The sequence below is a fragment of the Zingiber officinale genome, chromosome 10A (genome assembly GCF_018446385.1).
Source record: "Zingiber officinale cultivar Zhangliang chromosome 10A, Zo_v1.1, whole genome shotgun sequence".
NCBI lineage: Eukaryota > Viridiplantae > Streptophyta > Magnoliopsida > Zingiberales > Zingiberaceae > Zingiber > Zingiber officinale.
Window position 1 is genome coordinate 62,766,335 of NC_056004.1, and position 15,166 is coordinate 62,781,500.

A 15,166-nucleotide genomic window follows, 5' to 3' on the forward strand; every position below is an offset into this window, starting at 1 on the left:
ATGGGGAGTTACCCATGTGTGGCCGACCACATAAAAGAAAAAAGAAGTTTCATTTTGTGGCATTGATTTGGTGGTGTTGAATGCTTCTTCGTCCTTAGCTCTCTTCCTCCTCCTTTGCTGCTGTTGCCATGGATTCCAAGCAAGGTGAAGGTGAGTGAGTTGAGTTCCAAGAGAATAGGGTGGAGTGAAGGTCACAAAGGAGGGTACCTAGAGGAGTGTATGAGATTCCTTTTACTTTCTCTCCTTTCTCCCTTTTTAAATCCTACTCGAGAGCCCTAGAAAGTGCTAGCACACTTGTGGTGCTCTCTTCTCCATCCTTGATTGTTAGAGAACACATCTTGTTCGTGTGGATACTTCTAGAGGAGTATCTACTTTGATACTATTGAGATCCGGCACCGTTTGGACGAGCGAGAACGCGAAGGGCTTCGCTTGAAAGGTATAACCATTTTTCATGTAGATCTAGGAGTAGATCTCGGTAGAAACTCGTATTTGTAGTTTTCTGAAATTTTTCTTTGCACGGATCCGTTGGCTTTGGGGCTTTCGGGGTTTCCGCGACGCGAAAACGCGGTTTTCGAGGCTCGAAAAATCCAAAAGTGGTATCAGAGCCACGTGCGAAGATGAATACGAGTTTATTTTGTGTTTTATGAAAACTTTTCAGTTCTGTAATATTCTGTAAATTTATGATTTTTATAGTTTTTATGAGTATTTTTCTCGTAGAAGCGAAGCACTAGTGTTTCGATACTTATAGGCTTCGACTACCGAGAAGAATTTTCCAAAACGGCCAAGTTTCGCCCCAAAACTTTTTGGGACAGCGGGCTAAGGCGCTATTAGATCGCAATGGATCCCTCGCGATGGTTAGATCGCGGGTAGGGGCGCTGGCCCTGGCCCCGCAAGGGGATTCGTTCCGCGATTGCGCCCGAAAATCGCTAAACGGAACCGCCGGGAAATTGTACTCGTAAAAATTGTAAAAATTATAGAAAAATTATAGAAAATTATAGAAATCTATAATTTTGAATTATATATTATTTTTGTGATAGTCATGGCCCAAAGACCCAATTCGATTGGATAATTCGTGTTGTAATTCATAATACGGCCTGCGTGCCGTGATGTGATATGCGTGTTGTATTTTATTTTATTTTTTTTCGTGACCTGCGCGTCGTGCCTTTCTCTTTTATTCTTGTTGTAAATTAAATTTAGACTCGAATGTAACTCGAGTTGCAAAATGTAATGTAAATTTTGAGGCGGTGGAAGGTCCACTCGAGACGGAGTTACGAGGAGGGCGCGAGCAACACGAGGTGTTGAAAGGAAGGAGCTTGAGAAGCTGTTGACCTTAGGTTGACCATCCAATCTTCTCATTGGCTTGAGAAGATCGTAGTAGGGCCATGACATAATCACAAAATTATTTAATTAATTGCTTTTGTGTGTATGTGATGCATGCTAGTTAATTAAGTAATTAATTAGTGCCTAACGATTAGATTAGATCTAAGTCGTGCACATGATGCACCCTTCGATTAGATTAGATCTATCGAGTATATGATACGCATCATCATTTAGATTGGATCTAAATCGCGTCAACTCATAATGCCTACCATGCCGTGATACCTACCACTACCTCGATCGCATGTTGTTGTTAAATCTGCCAAAGCAGAGCAACACATACTATCTTGGTAGGGTACGGAGGGACAATTTTGTTCCCGCCTATCAACGCATGGGTGAGTACAACTCAATTAGATTGAGTAACTAGTTAACTCAATTAGATCGAGTTTAACTATAGGCATTATCCAATGGTTAGTAGTTAGGTCAAAATCACGTTTATATTAACTCTTGGGCGTATTAGCCAAAGCAAACTCGAGTTTTAATATAAATGCGGATTTTGATCCTATAAACAAGAGTTGCATAGAGATGTAATTGGTAATCGTTACCTACCGATCTTGGGCGTATTAGCCAAAGCTAACTCAAGGGTTAGTATGATGTGGATCTTGTCCCACATGAATTATAGAATTCAGTGGGAGCATCATTTAGTTAAAGGCCTAATTAAATGATTAAGAATATGATATTTATTTCTGCATTTATTTCTGTTGTAGATTACCATGACGTCGAATACGAACACCTTCTCCCTGCGATCTGTCCTAAAGAAGGACAAGCTCAACGGAGCAAATTTCCTGGAGTGGTACAGGAACCTGAGAATAGTTATCACCCAAGAACGTAAACTGTACGTTCTACTGCCACGCGAGCAGACCGAGATGCTTACAAGAAGCATCAAGATGACGCATTAGATGTGTCCTGTCTTATGCTCGCGACCATGAACTCTGAGCTTCAGAAGCAACATGAGTTGATGGGTGCTTATGATATGGTTGAACATCTTTGTCACCTATATCAAGGACAAGCAAGGCACTGGAAGAGGAACTCCAAAGAATACTTGGAAGATCTTAAGAAGAAGAGAAATAATATTTCTACTTCAGGTATACATATTATAGAAGTCAACCTCTCTATTTCTTCATCGTGGGTATTAGATACCGGATGTGCTTCGCACATTTGTACAAATGTACAAGCGCTGAGAAATAGCAGGGCATTGACAAAGGGTTAGATAGACCTACGAGTAGGCAATGGAGTACGGGTTGCTGCTATTGCTGTGCCCTCTGGGCTTGTACTAGAATTAGATGATTGTTGTTATGTGTCTACCTTAACTAAGAACATTATATCTATTTCTTGTTTGGACAAGAAAGGTTTTTCGTTTATAATAAAGAACAAATGTTGTTCCGTCTATTTAAACGAAATGTTCTATTGTAGTGCAGCTCTGATAAACGGACTCTATATTCTAGACCTTGAGAGCCCTATCTATAACATAAATACCAAGAGGTTCAAGTCAAATGACATGAACCAAACCTACCTCTGGCACTGTCAATAACACTTATCCCAGCTCCATAAAGATGGTTTGCTGGACTCATTTGATTTTGAATCATATGAGATATGCGAGTCATGCATACGAGGCAAGATAACCAAAACTCCCTTTAGTGGGCACAGCGAGAGAGCGACTGATTTGTTAGGACTTATACATAGTGATGTATGTGGCCCTTTCAATGTCGCTGCTAGAGGTGGTTATAGGTACTTCATCACATTTAATGATGACTTCAGTAGATATGGTTATGTGTACTTGATGACACATAAGTCAGAATCCTTTGAAAAGTTCAAAGAATTCAAGAATGAAGTACAAAACCAGCTTGGCAAGAGTATTAAGATACTTCGATCAGATCGAGGTGGAGAATACCTTAGCCATGAGTTTTGTAACTACCTAGCTGAGTGTGGGATTCTATCCCAACTCACTCCTCCTGGAACACCACAGTGGAATGGTGTATCCGAAAGGAGGAATCGTACCTTATTAGATATGGTACGATCTATGATGAGTCACACAGATCTTCCGACATACCTTTGGGGTTATGCTCTAGACACGACAGCTTTTATACTCAACCGAGTTCCATAAAAGGCCGTGATAAAGACACCATATAGGATATGGACTGGGAGAGATGTCCAGGTGTCTTTCATGAGGATTTGGGGTTGTGAGGCTTACGTTAGACGTCAAGTCTCAGACAAATTAGGGCCCAAATCTGACAAGTGCTACTTTATTGGATATCCCAAGGAAACTAAGGGATATTACTTCTACATTCCCAGTCGGCACAAGGTAGTTGTGGCAAAGACTAGGGTCTTTCTAGAAAGGGACTTTGTTTCTAGAAAGACTAGTGGGAGCACGTTCAATCTTGAAGAAGTTCAAGATGCGAACGATAGCACTGAAGCCTCGATGGAAGTTGAACTAGAACAACAAAGTGTTATGGATGATGTTGTTCCACAAAGAGTTGAGGAACAACAACCAGTTCAAGTAGACATACATGTTCGCAGGTCTGATAGGGTACTTCGTCAGCCTGAGAGATATTCATTTCTCTTGTCTGACCATGATGACGTTATACTCATAGATGATGAGCCTACCACCTATCAGGAAGCTGTGATGAGACCAGATTCCGAGAAATGGCTTGAAGCCATGAGATCCGAGATGGAATCCATGTACACCAACCAAGTATGGACTTTGGTTGATCCACCTGAAGGGGTAAAACCCATTGGGTGTAAGTGGGTCTTTAAGAGAAAGACTGACATGGATGGACTTATCTATAAGGGTCGCTTGGTAGCTAAAGGTTTCAAGCAGATTCATGGTATTGACTATGATGAAACCTTATCTCCAGTAGCGATGTTTAAGTCCATTCGGATCATGCTTGTTATTGCAGCCTACCATGACTATGAGATATGTCAAATGGATGTCAAAATCATGTTTCTGAATAGAAACCTGCTCGAGGATGTGTACATGACACAACCTGAGGGTTTTGTAGATCCACAGCATATTAGCAGAGTATGCAAGCTGTATAGGTCCATTTATGGACTAAAGCAAGCTTCTTGGAGCTGGGATCTTCGATTCGATGATGCAATCAAACAGTTTGGTTTCATCAAGAATGAAGATGAGCCTTGTGTCTACAAGAAGGTTGTAGGGGATATAGTTGTCTTCCTCATATTGTATGTGGATGACATACTACTCATTGGGAAGGACATCCCTATGCTTCAGTCTGTCAAGACCTGGCTAGGGAGTTGCTTCTCAATGAAGGACAGGGTGAGGCATCCCGCATTCTAGGGATACAGATCTATAGAGATATATCTAAGAGATTGCTTGGCCTAAGCCAGAGTACATACATTGACAAGGTACTCCTTCGGTTTGCCATGCAGAACTCCAAGAAGGGGTTTCTGCCGATGTCACATGGCGTGAGTCTTTCGAAGACTCAAGGTCCCTCTTCTAGAGAGGAGAGAGACCGCATGGATCATATCCCTTATGCCTCAGCCATAGGATCGATCATGTACGCCATGCTATGTACTCGACCTGATGTCTCATATGCTTCGAGCATGACGAGCAGATACTAGTCAGATCCAGGTGAAAGTCACTGGATAGCGATCAAGAATATTCTTAAGTACTTAAGAAGGAGTAAAGAATATTTCTTGATATATGGAGGCAATGATGAGCTAGCTGTAAAGGGTTACAGTGATGCCAGCTTCCAGACCGATCAGGATGATTACCGATCGCAGTCAGGGTTCGTATTTTGCATTAATGGTGGTGCTGTCAGCTGGAAGATTTCGAAGCAGGACACAGTAGCTGATTCTACAACAGAGGCCGAGTACATCGTTGCATCAGAGGTAGCAAAGGAGGCAGTTTGGATTCGCAAGTTCATCACTGAACTTGGGGTGGTTCCTAGCATTACTGACCCTATTGAGCTCTATTGTGACAACAATGGAGCTATAGCACAAGCGAAGGAACCTCGCTCACACCAGCGGACCAAACACATACTACGGCGCTTCCATCTCATTCGAGAGATCATCGAGAGAGGAGATGTGAAGATTTGCAGAGTACCTATAGAGGCTAACATCGAAGATCCCTTGACCAAGACTTTGGCACAGAGGAAGCATGATGGTCACACTAGGTCATTGGGGCTTAGAGCCTACACTGATTGGCACTAGTGTTAGTGGGAGATTGTTAGCTAGAGCCCTAGAGCCAATCATTTGATGATTGTATTTTTGGACTTGTTGTATCATATTCTATATAAATAAAGGCATTTGGTTTTTGGTTATTATACTTACTTGTATTGGTGTCAAATAAACTACGTATAATAACGTCCTTGAGTAGAAGGTTCTTACCTATATCAATCGATTGGTTGAATCGATAGTGAGATGATATAGGGAACACTACTCTTAATCATTCCTAGTCGAGTATTAACATTCAGGGACAATGTTAATGCAATAAGACTAGCATGTAGGTCAACTCAATGACTTGATCTCACAAGTCATGGATATAGAGATATCAACTTGACACATGGGTATGCATTAGAGAATGTATACTGAATGACCCGCCATGAGAAAGTATCATGGATTGTTATATGAGTGTCATATACTTTCTCATGTGGCTATTAGTATGACTACTAGTCCTTAGACATGAAGTCACCATAGTTCCCTACATAACGAGTTATGTACTTTGGTTTCGTCAAACATCACCCGTAACTGGGTGGACTATAAAGTCGATTACTGGGTATTTAACGAATTATGCAGAGAGATGTGAGTGATGTAAATGGGATCTATCCCTCCTATATGACGGGAGAGACATCGGTATTCTTGATAGAGTGAGATCACGAAGTGCATGGCCATGCCCAAATGAGTCAATATAGGATATTGAGCTCATTTGATTTAGTGAGTCTACTTGGAGTTCAAGATTTAGATTGGTCAGAGGATGACACGGTCTATGCCTCACATTGATCAATCTAGATGTCTAGGATAGAAGGACACTTGTCATATTTTGTGAGGAGTCACAATTAGTAGTCACAAGGTGATGTTGGATCTCAACATTCTTGTAACTTGGGTAGCAATGATGTATTGCTAGATACCGCTCATTGCTTATGTTTCTAAAGGAGTTTAGAAACATTGCCAATGTTACAAGAACCTATTGGGTCACACATAAAGAACAAGTGGATGGAGATTAGGTTTATATGATGAACCAATTGGATTAGGTTCATATGATGCACCAAAGATTGGATTCAGATTAATTTAAATTAGACTTATTGAGTTAGACTCAATTATATTCAATTGTTGAATGAGTCTAATTTAAATTTGATTCATTGAGTCAATTTATATTAATGAATTGAGATTCATTAAATTAAAATTGACTTGAATCAAAGGTTGGATTTAACTCAACAAGGAAGAGAATTGGTTAATTTTGACTTAACCAAATGGAAGTTGAAACATCAAGTTAGACTTGATGTATTGCCACATCATGAATGTTGACTCATCCTACATGGCATGACTAACCTTGCCACATCATCTCCACATCATTAAGGGAGATCAAGAGGTTACAATCCTCCATTTAATGTGGCCGGCCACAATAAATGGGGAGTTACCCATGTGTGGCCGGCCACATAAAAGAAAAAAGAAGTTTCATTTTGTGGCATTGATTTGGTGGTGTTGAATGCTTCTTCCTCCTTAGCTCTCTTCCTCCTCCTTTACTACTGTTGCCGTGGATTCCAAGCAAGGTGAAGGTGAGTGAGTTGAGTTCCAAGAGAATAGGGTGGAGTGAAGGTCACAAAGGAGGGTACCTAGAGGAGTGTATGAGATTCCTTTTACTTTCTCTCCTTTCTCCCTTTTTAAATCCTACCCGAGAGCCCTAGAAAGTGCTAGCACACTTGTGGTGCTCTCTTCTCCATCCTTGTGTGTTAGAGAACACATCTTGTTCGTGTGGATACTTCTAGAGGAGTATCTACTTTGATACTCTTGAGATCCGGCACTGTTTGGACGAGCGGGAACGCGAAGGGCTTTACTTCTAAGGTATAACCCTTTTTCATGTAGATCTAGGAGTAGATCTCGGTAGAAACTCGTATTCGTAGTTTTCCAAAAATTTTCTTTGCACGGAGCCATTGGCTTTGGGGATTTCGGGGTTTCCGCGACGCGAAAATGCGATTTTCGCGGCCCGAAAAACCCAACATAAAAGGTAAGGAAAAATGATCCTTTCTAGTTTCTTTATTCAACTTTGTATAGTCAATGCACATTCACCACCCTGTTACTGTCTGTGTGGGAATTAGTTTATTAACCTCATTTTTTATAACAGTCATTCCCCCTTTTTTAGGAACCACATGTACCGGACTCACCCATTCACTATCTGAAATTGGATAAATGATCCCGACATCAAGAAGTTTAAGCACCTCCTTCTTCACCACCTCTTTTAGATTTGGGTTTAATCTCCTTTGATGTTCAATTGAATTTTTATAATCCTCTTCAAGTAAGATTCTATGCATGCACAGAGAAGGACTAATTACTTTAATATCGTCAATTGTGTATCCAATTGGTTTTCTATGCAACTTTAATTCTTCAATAAGTGTCTGTGTTTCAAGCTCTGTTAAAATTGCCATTAATTATAACTGGGAAAGTGGAATTCGACCCAAGGAATACATATTTAAGTTTGGTGGTAACGGCTTAAGCTCAAGTTGGGGTGACTCTATTTCTGGTACAATTGGCTCTTTCCCTATCAACTTAACTTCTTCCTTTAGAAATTTATTTTCTAAATCCTCTTCCTCTTCTAGGAACATATCATCCTTTTTATAATCATTCGGAGATTCCTCCTTTTTGATTGAAAATACCTCTTCATCAAACATCTTTGAGAGAGACTCACAACACCAAGGAAACAATTCTTGAAGAACATTTTGATCCATAGTAATTCCTTTCTCATCCTTCTCCATTCTCTCAATTGCATTAACTGTTGGGGTTGTATTATTCTGCCCTGAACAATCATTAAAATTCGATGTAATCCTGCAAATTATCTCATAGGCTTCCTCTAAGCTCTTGTTCATAAATGATCCTCCAGATGCTATATCTAATTGATTTTTGTTTGAGAAAGAGAGCCCTGCATAAAATAAATGCATTTTTAACCATCTCTCAATACCATGATGCAGACATAACTGCAAAAGAGATGAATATCTTTCCCAGGCTTGATGCAGTTCTTCCCCAACAAGTTGCTTAAAATTCAAGATTCAACTTCTCAAGTAAATATTCTTCTGTGGAGGAAAATATTTGTCCAGGAACCTCTGCTCTAACTCATCCCAGGTTTTAATACTTTGAGATTGTAGAGAATAAAACCATCTCTTTGCAACATCTTTTAAACTAAAGGGAAAAACCAATAGTTGTATAACATCAGATGGAACTTCCTCATATTTCTGAGTATAACAATATCTATTGAATTCCATGAGATGTGAATAAGGGCTATCAATTTCTAGACCCCCAAACCGTGCTTGTTGAATCATTGAGATAAAGGATAGTTTAATCATAAAATTTCTTGCTTGAATCTCAGGGTAAACAATTGGCCCTAATTCCTTTGCAGACTTTAGAGCTCCATAATCTCCTAATGATCTAAATACCATGTTTAACTTGCAAAAGAAGAAAATTAGGAGATATAAATGCAATTACAAAGAATTATTAAGAAGTAGTATGGTATACAAAATGAAAACAGAATTCTAAAGATTAGTTCCAATTTTGCTAACGAAAAGAAAAGTAAAGTTAGGTTTAGGCTAACTCAATTGATAATCTCTAATGTTATAGCGCATTCCCTGGCAACGGCGCCAAAAACTTGTTAACGTTCCACAAGTGTAAGGAAATGTCGTAAATAATAATAAAAGATATCGTATCCACAGGGACTGGAATAACCACTAAAGATTTCTCAACGTGAATTAGCTAAACAACTAATCAATTGGTTTTCAAAAACTAAGTGCAACTCATGAAAAGCAAACATAGAAATAAAAAAAATAGAAACAAGAATAAGGGCTATAATAAATGGATATTCTAGGAGTTTTGGTTTCTTTGTAAGGTTAATCAATGTAAATTGTAACAATCCAAATTTCCTCATTACCAGTCCTAATAGTACTTATAAATATTTAGAAATACTTTAGAAATATTTTAGAGGTTTTTAGAAATTTTTAGAGTATTTTTAGGCAATTTTCGGAGTTTGTTTGGTATTTTTACCAAAATAAATAAATTTGGAGCAAAAAGAGGTCGGACGAGGTTCGAACCGGAGACCTCTAGCTAAGCCAAGACTTAAGTTGTTTCGGATGACCAAGAACGTCATGCTGATCAAATAGATAGCGAAATAAACTTAAGCGGTAATAGGATAACCAAAAATACCTAAGTATAAAGAGGTATAAGTTAAGAGAGGAAGGGAGATTTAACCTAAACCCTCTTCTCCTCCACACACGCACGGCGTTGGCTCCTGCTTGGGCGAAGGAAAAAAAGGGAGCTAGGGCTTCGTCTCCGGCGGCCGGCCAAGGACCCATTCCGAGAGCCTTCCACACCATCGTGATCACCTCGTCGGGAAGAGCGCGTAGACGTGAAGAAGTTGCCGAAATTTCAAGATTCTCTGAAACCCTAGAAGTCGATCTTGGCTGTGAGTCAAGGGAATTAGGTAAGTGCTTCTCACCTGCAGTAGGAGTAGCTCTCAGATCGTTGATTCCTTCTTTATTTCCGAAGCATGCTGTAAAGAATGTGTTTTTAAAGCTTACTGCCGTGAATCTCAAAGAAAGAAAATAAATTGTATGGACTAGGCATGTAGTTTAGATCCTTCAACCCTTATAATTAGCATTTCAGGCTTAGACTTTCTTTTGGAGCGGCTTATATTTAGCCTGGCAGTTTTAAGTCTTGTTGCTATGCAATGAGCATGAAATGGTCTAGATTTTCAGCAGTTTTAGTTTTGTTTGTGCTATGCATTTAACATGAACAACCTTAGTTTGGGAGTATTCAGTAGATCTTTAGGTTACTAGTTTTTCCCATGTAATTTTAGAACCATTGATTGTGATGTTTAACATTCCAGTATAGACTACCTTGTTAATTCTGAGAATGAACGACTCTAATTCAAGTGTGCAGCCCAGATTTGCTTGTTTTGTATTTCCACAAGCAAGAAAAGCCACCAATTCCAGTGCAGATTTATCCTTTTTCTTGTTGGCTTTGTTGAGTGTGAACGGCTTTAAAAAAAAATGGCATTGCAGATTTTCATTTTCTTGACATTCATGGACACGAACAACCCTTACTGCTTGGTTTCGATTTGTGCTATGCAATGATTATGAGCAACCCTTTTTTTTTAAGCTTACTGTTTAAATTCTGAGGTATTCTTTTTATTAGAAGTTTTAACAAGTAACAAGTATTTTACTTGAAGAGGCTAGTACCCGACTTCCGAGGTTGTCATTAAACAAATCCAGGTGACCGGTTTCGAGGTCTCGGCCCTAGTAAGACCAAGGTCTTCACCCTCGTAGGACTAGTGGTTCGCCACCCCAGTCTCTATTAGGGAGCGCGCTTTGGTACTACGCCTGGGCCCAAGAGGATAATTTATTATTATTTTGAAGTATAAAAATATAAGCTTTGAACAAATGAAATAAGCTTTACATAGGTTTCTAACTCCGACAAGTTTTAGTTTCGGTTTGTGTTATGCAATGGGTATGAACAGCTTAAATTATGGGAGCGTTCAGTTAGATTTTTAGTAGCTTGTTTAGACATGAAGTGTTGATTCCTGTGGAACTCTTTAGCAGGAACGACTGGTGTGTTCACCATGTTGTTAGACCCTTTTTTTGTTAATTCTTTAACGTGCAGATTTTTATTAAGCAGGACAGTGCAGATTTTCATTAAGTATTACAGTGACGATTTTTATCTATCATTTCAGTGTTGATTTTCATGAAGCATTTCAGTTCCAGATTTTCTTTTAGCATTTAGTTTTTAGTTCTGTTATATATATATATATATATATATATATATATATATATATATATATATATGCACATTGAGTTCTTTTTGTGAGTTAGACAGCGCTTACTAAGCATCTACTTATAGTTGCATTTTCTCTTACTACAGATAAAGGAAAAGAAAAGCTACAGTGATGGAAGGTGACGAAGAGATGTGTGATGGCTGTGTGGTGACTGATGAATGGAAGCCTTGGGACACTGCTTCAAAAGTTTATTAAGATTCTGTCTTTAGAGTGTTAGGGAAATTTGGATGGACAAATTCTCTTTGTATTTCTAGTTTTGTTCATAGAACTCTCCCGTTTAAATTGCTATACACATTAATCCCATGTCATGTCTTTTGGCTTATGTCACAGTAGTATGCATGTACAGATTGAGATATTTCAATTGTTTTAAAATTTGAAGTGAAGTGTTGAGATGAACCATTTCTATCCCTTTATGAATTGCATGTCATGATGAACCGTAGCAAATACCTACATTCATGTGTGTTTGAGCTGCTACTTAATTGCATGTTTGAGTTTCTGAGAGTTCTAAGTATCACTACCAATAGCGTGAGCAAGACTAGTTAAGTAAAGTTTATAGTTAAGTAACGTCCCCCCTTTACTGACTAGTTAAGAGGAGGGTGGGGTCATTTACAAGGTGGTATCAGAGCAGCCCCCATTCTCCAGCATCACACACACATCAGCATCAGCCTTGCCGCCTTCAAGTAAGAAAGTACTTAATTTTTTTATGTATAGAGAAATCCTTAGAAGTATAGAGAAATCCTTAGAAGTATTTGCTTATATGTGTTTAAGTAAGATAAAAGTTCTTGTTTTTATTTTCTTTCTACGTTTATATATATATATATATATATATATATATATATATATATATATATATATATATATATATATATATATATATGTCTAGAGAGTATATGGACGATTTCATGTTTTATCTCTCTGTATGACTAGATGGCAAGAAGAGGGTGTCCCCGTACCGCTCGTACTGAGGACCGAGCTCAGGAGAACTAAGAGCCCAGAACAACTGAGCCTAATCTCTCTGAAGTCGTGGCTCAACTCCAGAAACAAGTAGCAGAGCAGCAACAAGTCATCGCCAATCTGATGGCAAATCAGCAGCCAGTTCCTCCCCCACCCCCTACTATCAATGTGGAGACTTCGGTGGTGACTGAGGTTCCACCAGCTGCCCTGGAAGTCACCACAGCACCTAAATGACAAGAAGCATACCTGATACAGTGGCTGAAGTTGAAGCCAGAAAGTTTCTCAGGCACGACTGAGCCCTGGGATGCCCAAGCTTGGTTCAATACACTGGAGAGCACAATGGAGCTTCTTGACTGGCTAGAAGTCGAGAAAGTCAAGTGTGTCTCCTTCTGCCTATCTGGAGATGCACGTATATGGTGGGAGAGAGTTAAGAGCAAGAGAGCAGCCAACCAGATGAGCTGGGCTGACTTTGAGACAGAGTTTTATGAAGAATTCTTCCACCAACGGATCACCAATAAACATTATGAGGAGTTTATAGAATTCAGACAAGGTGACCTGCCAGTAGAAGAAGCAGTCAAAAGATTCAACAAGCTAGCTCGGCTCTACCCAGAGTTAGTGAGTGCAGAGAAGGAACGAGTCAGACTGAAGCTCTGAATGCTGAGACTAGAAATAGCACTTAATGTGAGTAGTCGAACTCACTGGCCACAGACTGGTGAAGAGCTGGTCAGCAGGGCATTAGTCGCTGAGCAGTATCTGAACAACATCAAGGCACAACAAATACAACTCAAGCCAGTCAAGATAGAGGACAAGACAGAAGGGAGTCAGAAACCCCAGGCAAGTAAGCAGAACTAGAAGGGCAAGGATAACAAAAGGAAACAATGGAATACAGGAGGTAGCCAGAAAGGAGGTCCAACAAACAAGCAGGCCAAGTTCCCTCCCTATCCTAAATATGGGAGACCACATCCAGGAGCCTATCTTTTGGGTATGACTGGATGTTATTCGTGTGGTCAAGAGGGACATCTGGCTAAAGCATGCCCTAACAAGTTTAAGGCACCTCAGTAACAGGCAGAGCCATACGGGAGCAAGCCTAAGCTACACTACATGCCTGCCACTCTAGACGGACCTCAGCTCAGTCAAGGAAGGTTGGAAGCCCCACCAGTTCCAGCTAGTGCCAGAGTATTCTCCCTCACTAAAGAGGAAGCTGCTAGTGCCTCCACGGTCGTAACAAGTCAAGTAGTTATTTTTTAGCATTTAGCTATTGTACTATTTGATACTGGGATGACCCATTCTTTTATATCAGTGCCCTTTGCCAAAGAATTCTAGGTGCCTACAGAGAGCATGAACTCCAAGTTCTTGACAACCCTACCTTCTTGAGAAGTTATGGAGTCCAACCAGTGGCTTCGGGCTGTACCAGTCAGAATTTCAGACCGAGAGCTATATGTTAATTTAGTAATCCTTGCGATGCAGGATTTTGATGTTATTCTGGGTATGGATTTCCTCAGCAAGTACAGTGCTTCGATGGACTGCCGCAGAAGGAATGTGATCTTCAGCCCAGTAGGTGAACCACCCTTTGAATTCACGGGAATCCCAATGTAATACCCACTAAACTTGTAAGATAAATATATGAATGTGGAATCTTGCCTTAGAAAAATAATAAGAAGTGGGTTGAAGCAAAAAGAAATAAAATGAAATAAAAAGAAGTGAAGGTCAAGGATTGAACCTTGAACCTCTTATATTATAATTCATAGAATTAATTAGTAGGAACCAATTGGGATAGAGAAAAGATATTGATAGCAAAGGAGGGAAACTCATGATAAAGGTAAGAGTAAAAGCTAGCCAAAAGAAAATAAGAAAAGAGCAAGAGAAAGGCAACTTGCCTTCCTCCCTTTCTCTCCCTCTTCCTCTTTGATTTTGCCGAAAACTTAAAGAGGAATTAAGGGGATTCATTCCCCCTTATTTTATCATGAATGGTGAGAATAAATAGAAAATAAAATAAATGTAAGAAAATAGAAAAAAAAAAGGCTAAGGGAGAAGGAAAGCAAAAACCATGTTTGCTACCTCTTTCCCCTTAACATAAAAGAGAATATGTGAAAGGAAAAATTCTATTTTCCCTCATTTTTTTCATTCTCTCCTCTCCCTCACCGAGAACACCACAGTCCCCTCTCCTCCATCTTCGGCCCCAAAGCCAAGGTTTTCTCCTAGGAAGCCTAAGATACAAGGAGAACTAAGCAAGGGAATCAAGGGAAAAGGAACTAGAAGAAGAATCTACTTCTTCTCCACCATACCTTAGATCCACAAGCGAAAAGGATGTAAGCTTCTCCTCACCTATGGTACAAGGCTTTTATGTGATTTTCGGATTCTATAAGGATTAGATAACCTAGGAAAGAATTTAAGAAAATTCGGCTAAAGAAAGGGTTTTCAAATCTAGGATGATTTAAACAAGTCCTTATTTCATGATATTCTTTCTATGCTATGTAGGAAGGATTTTCTTCATGTTTTTATACTTAAATGATGCTTGATCAGAGGAGTACATAACCCTAGAATTTCGGCCAAAAATATGTTAAGGAGGTTAGGGAAAAATATTGTTTAACTAAACTAGTACAAAATTTCTCCCATGAACTACTAAGGGTTTTTATTGGTTTTCTTGCTTGAAAGTTACTTGAAACCAAAGAAATCCATTTATATGTTTCGGCCAAGAAAAGGGATTAGGGTTAGGAAGACCTTTAAATTTAAATAACCATGTTTTTATGATAGAATACAGAGTTCTCTTAAAGAATTGCATGTTGTACATTGCTAGAAATTCATGAACTCTTATTTTAGATTTTCGGCCATGATAAGATGGAT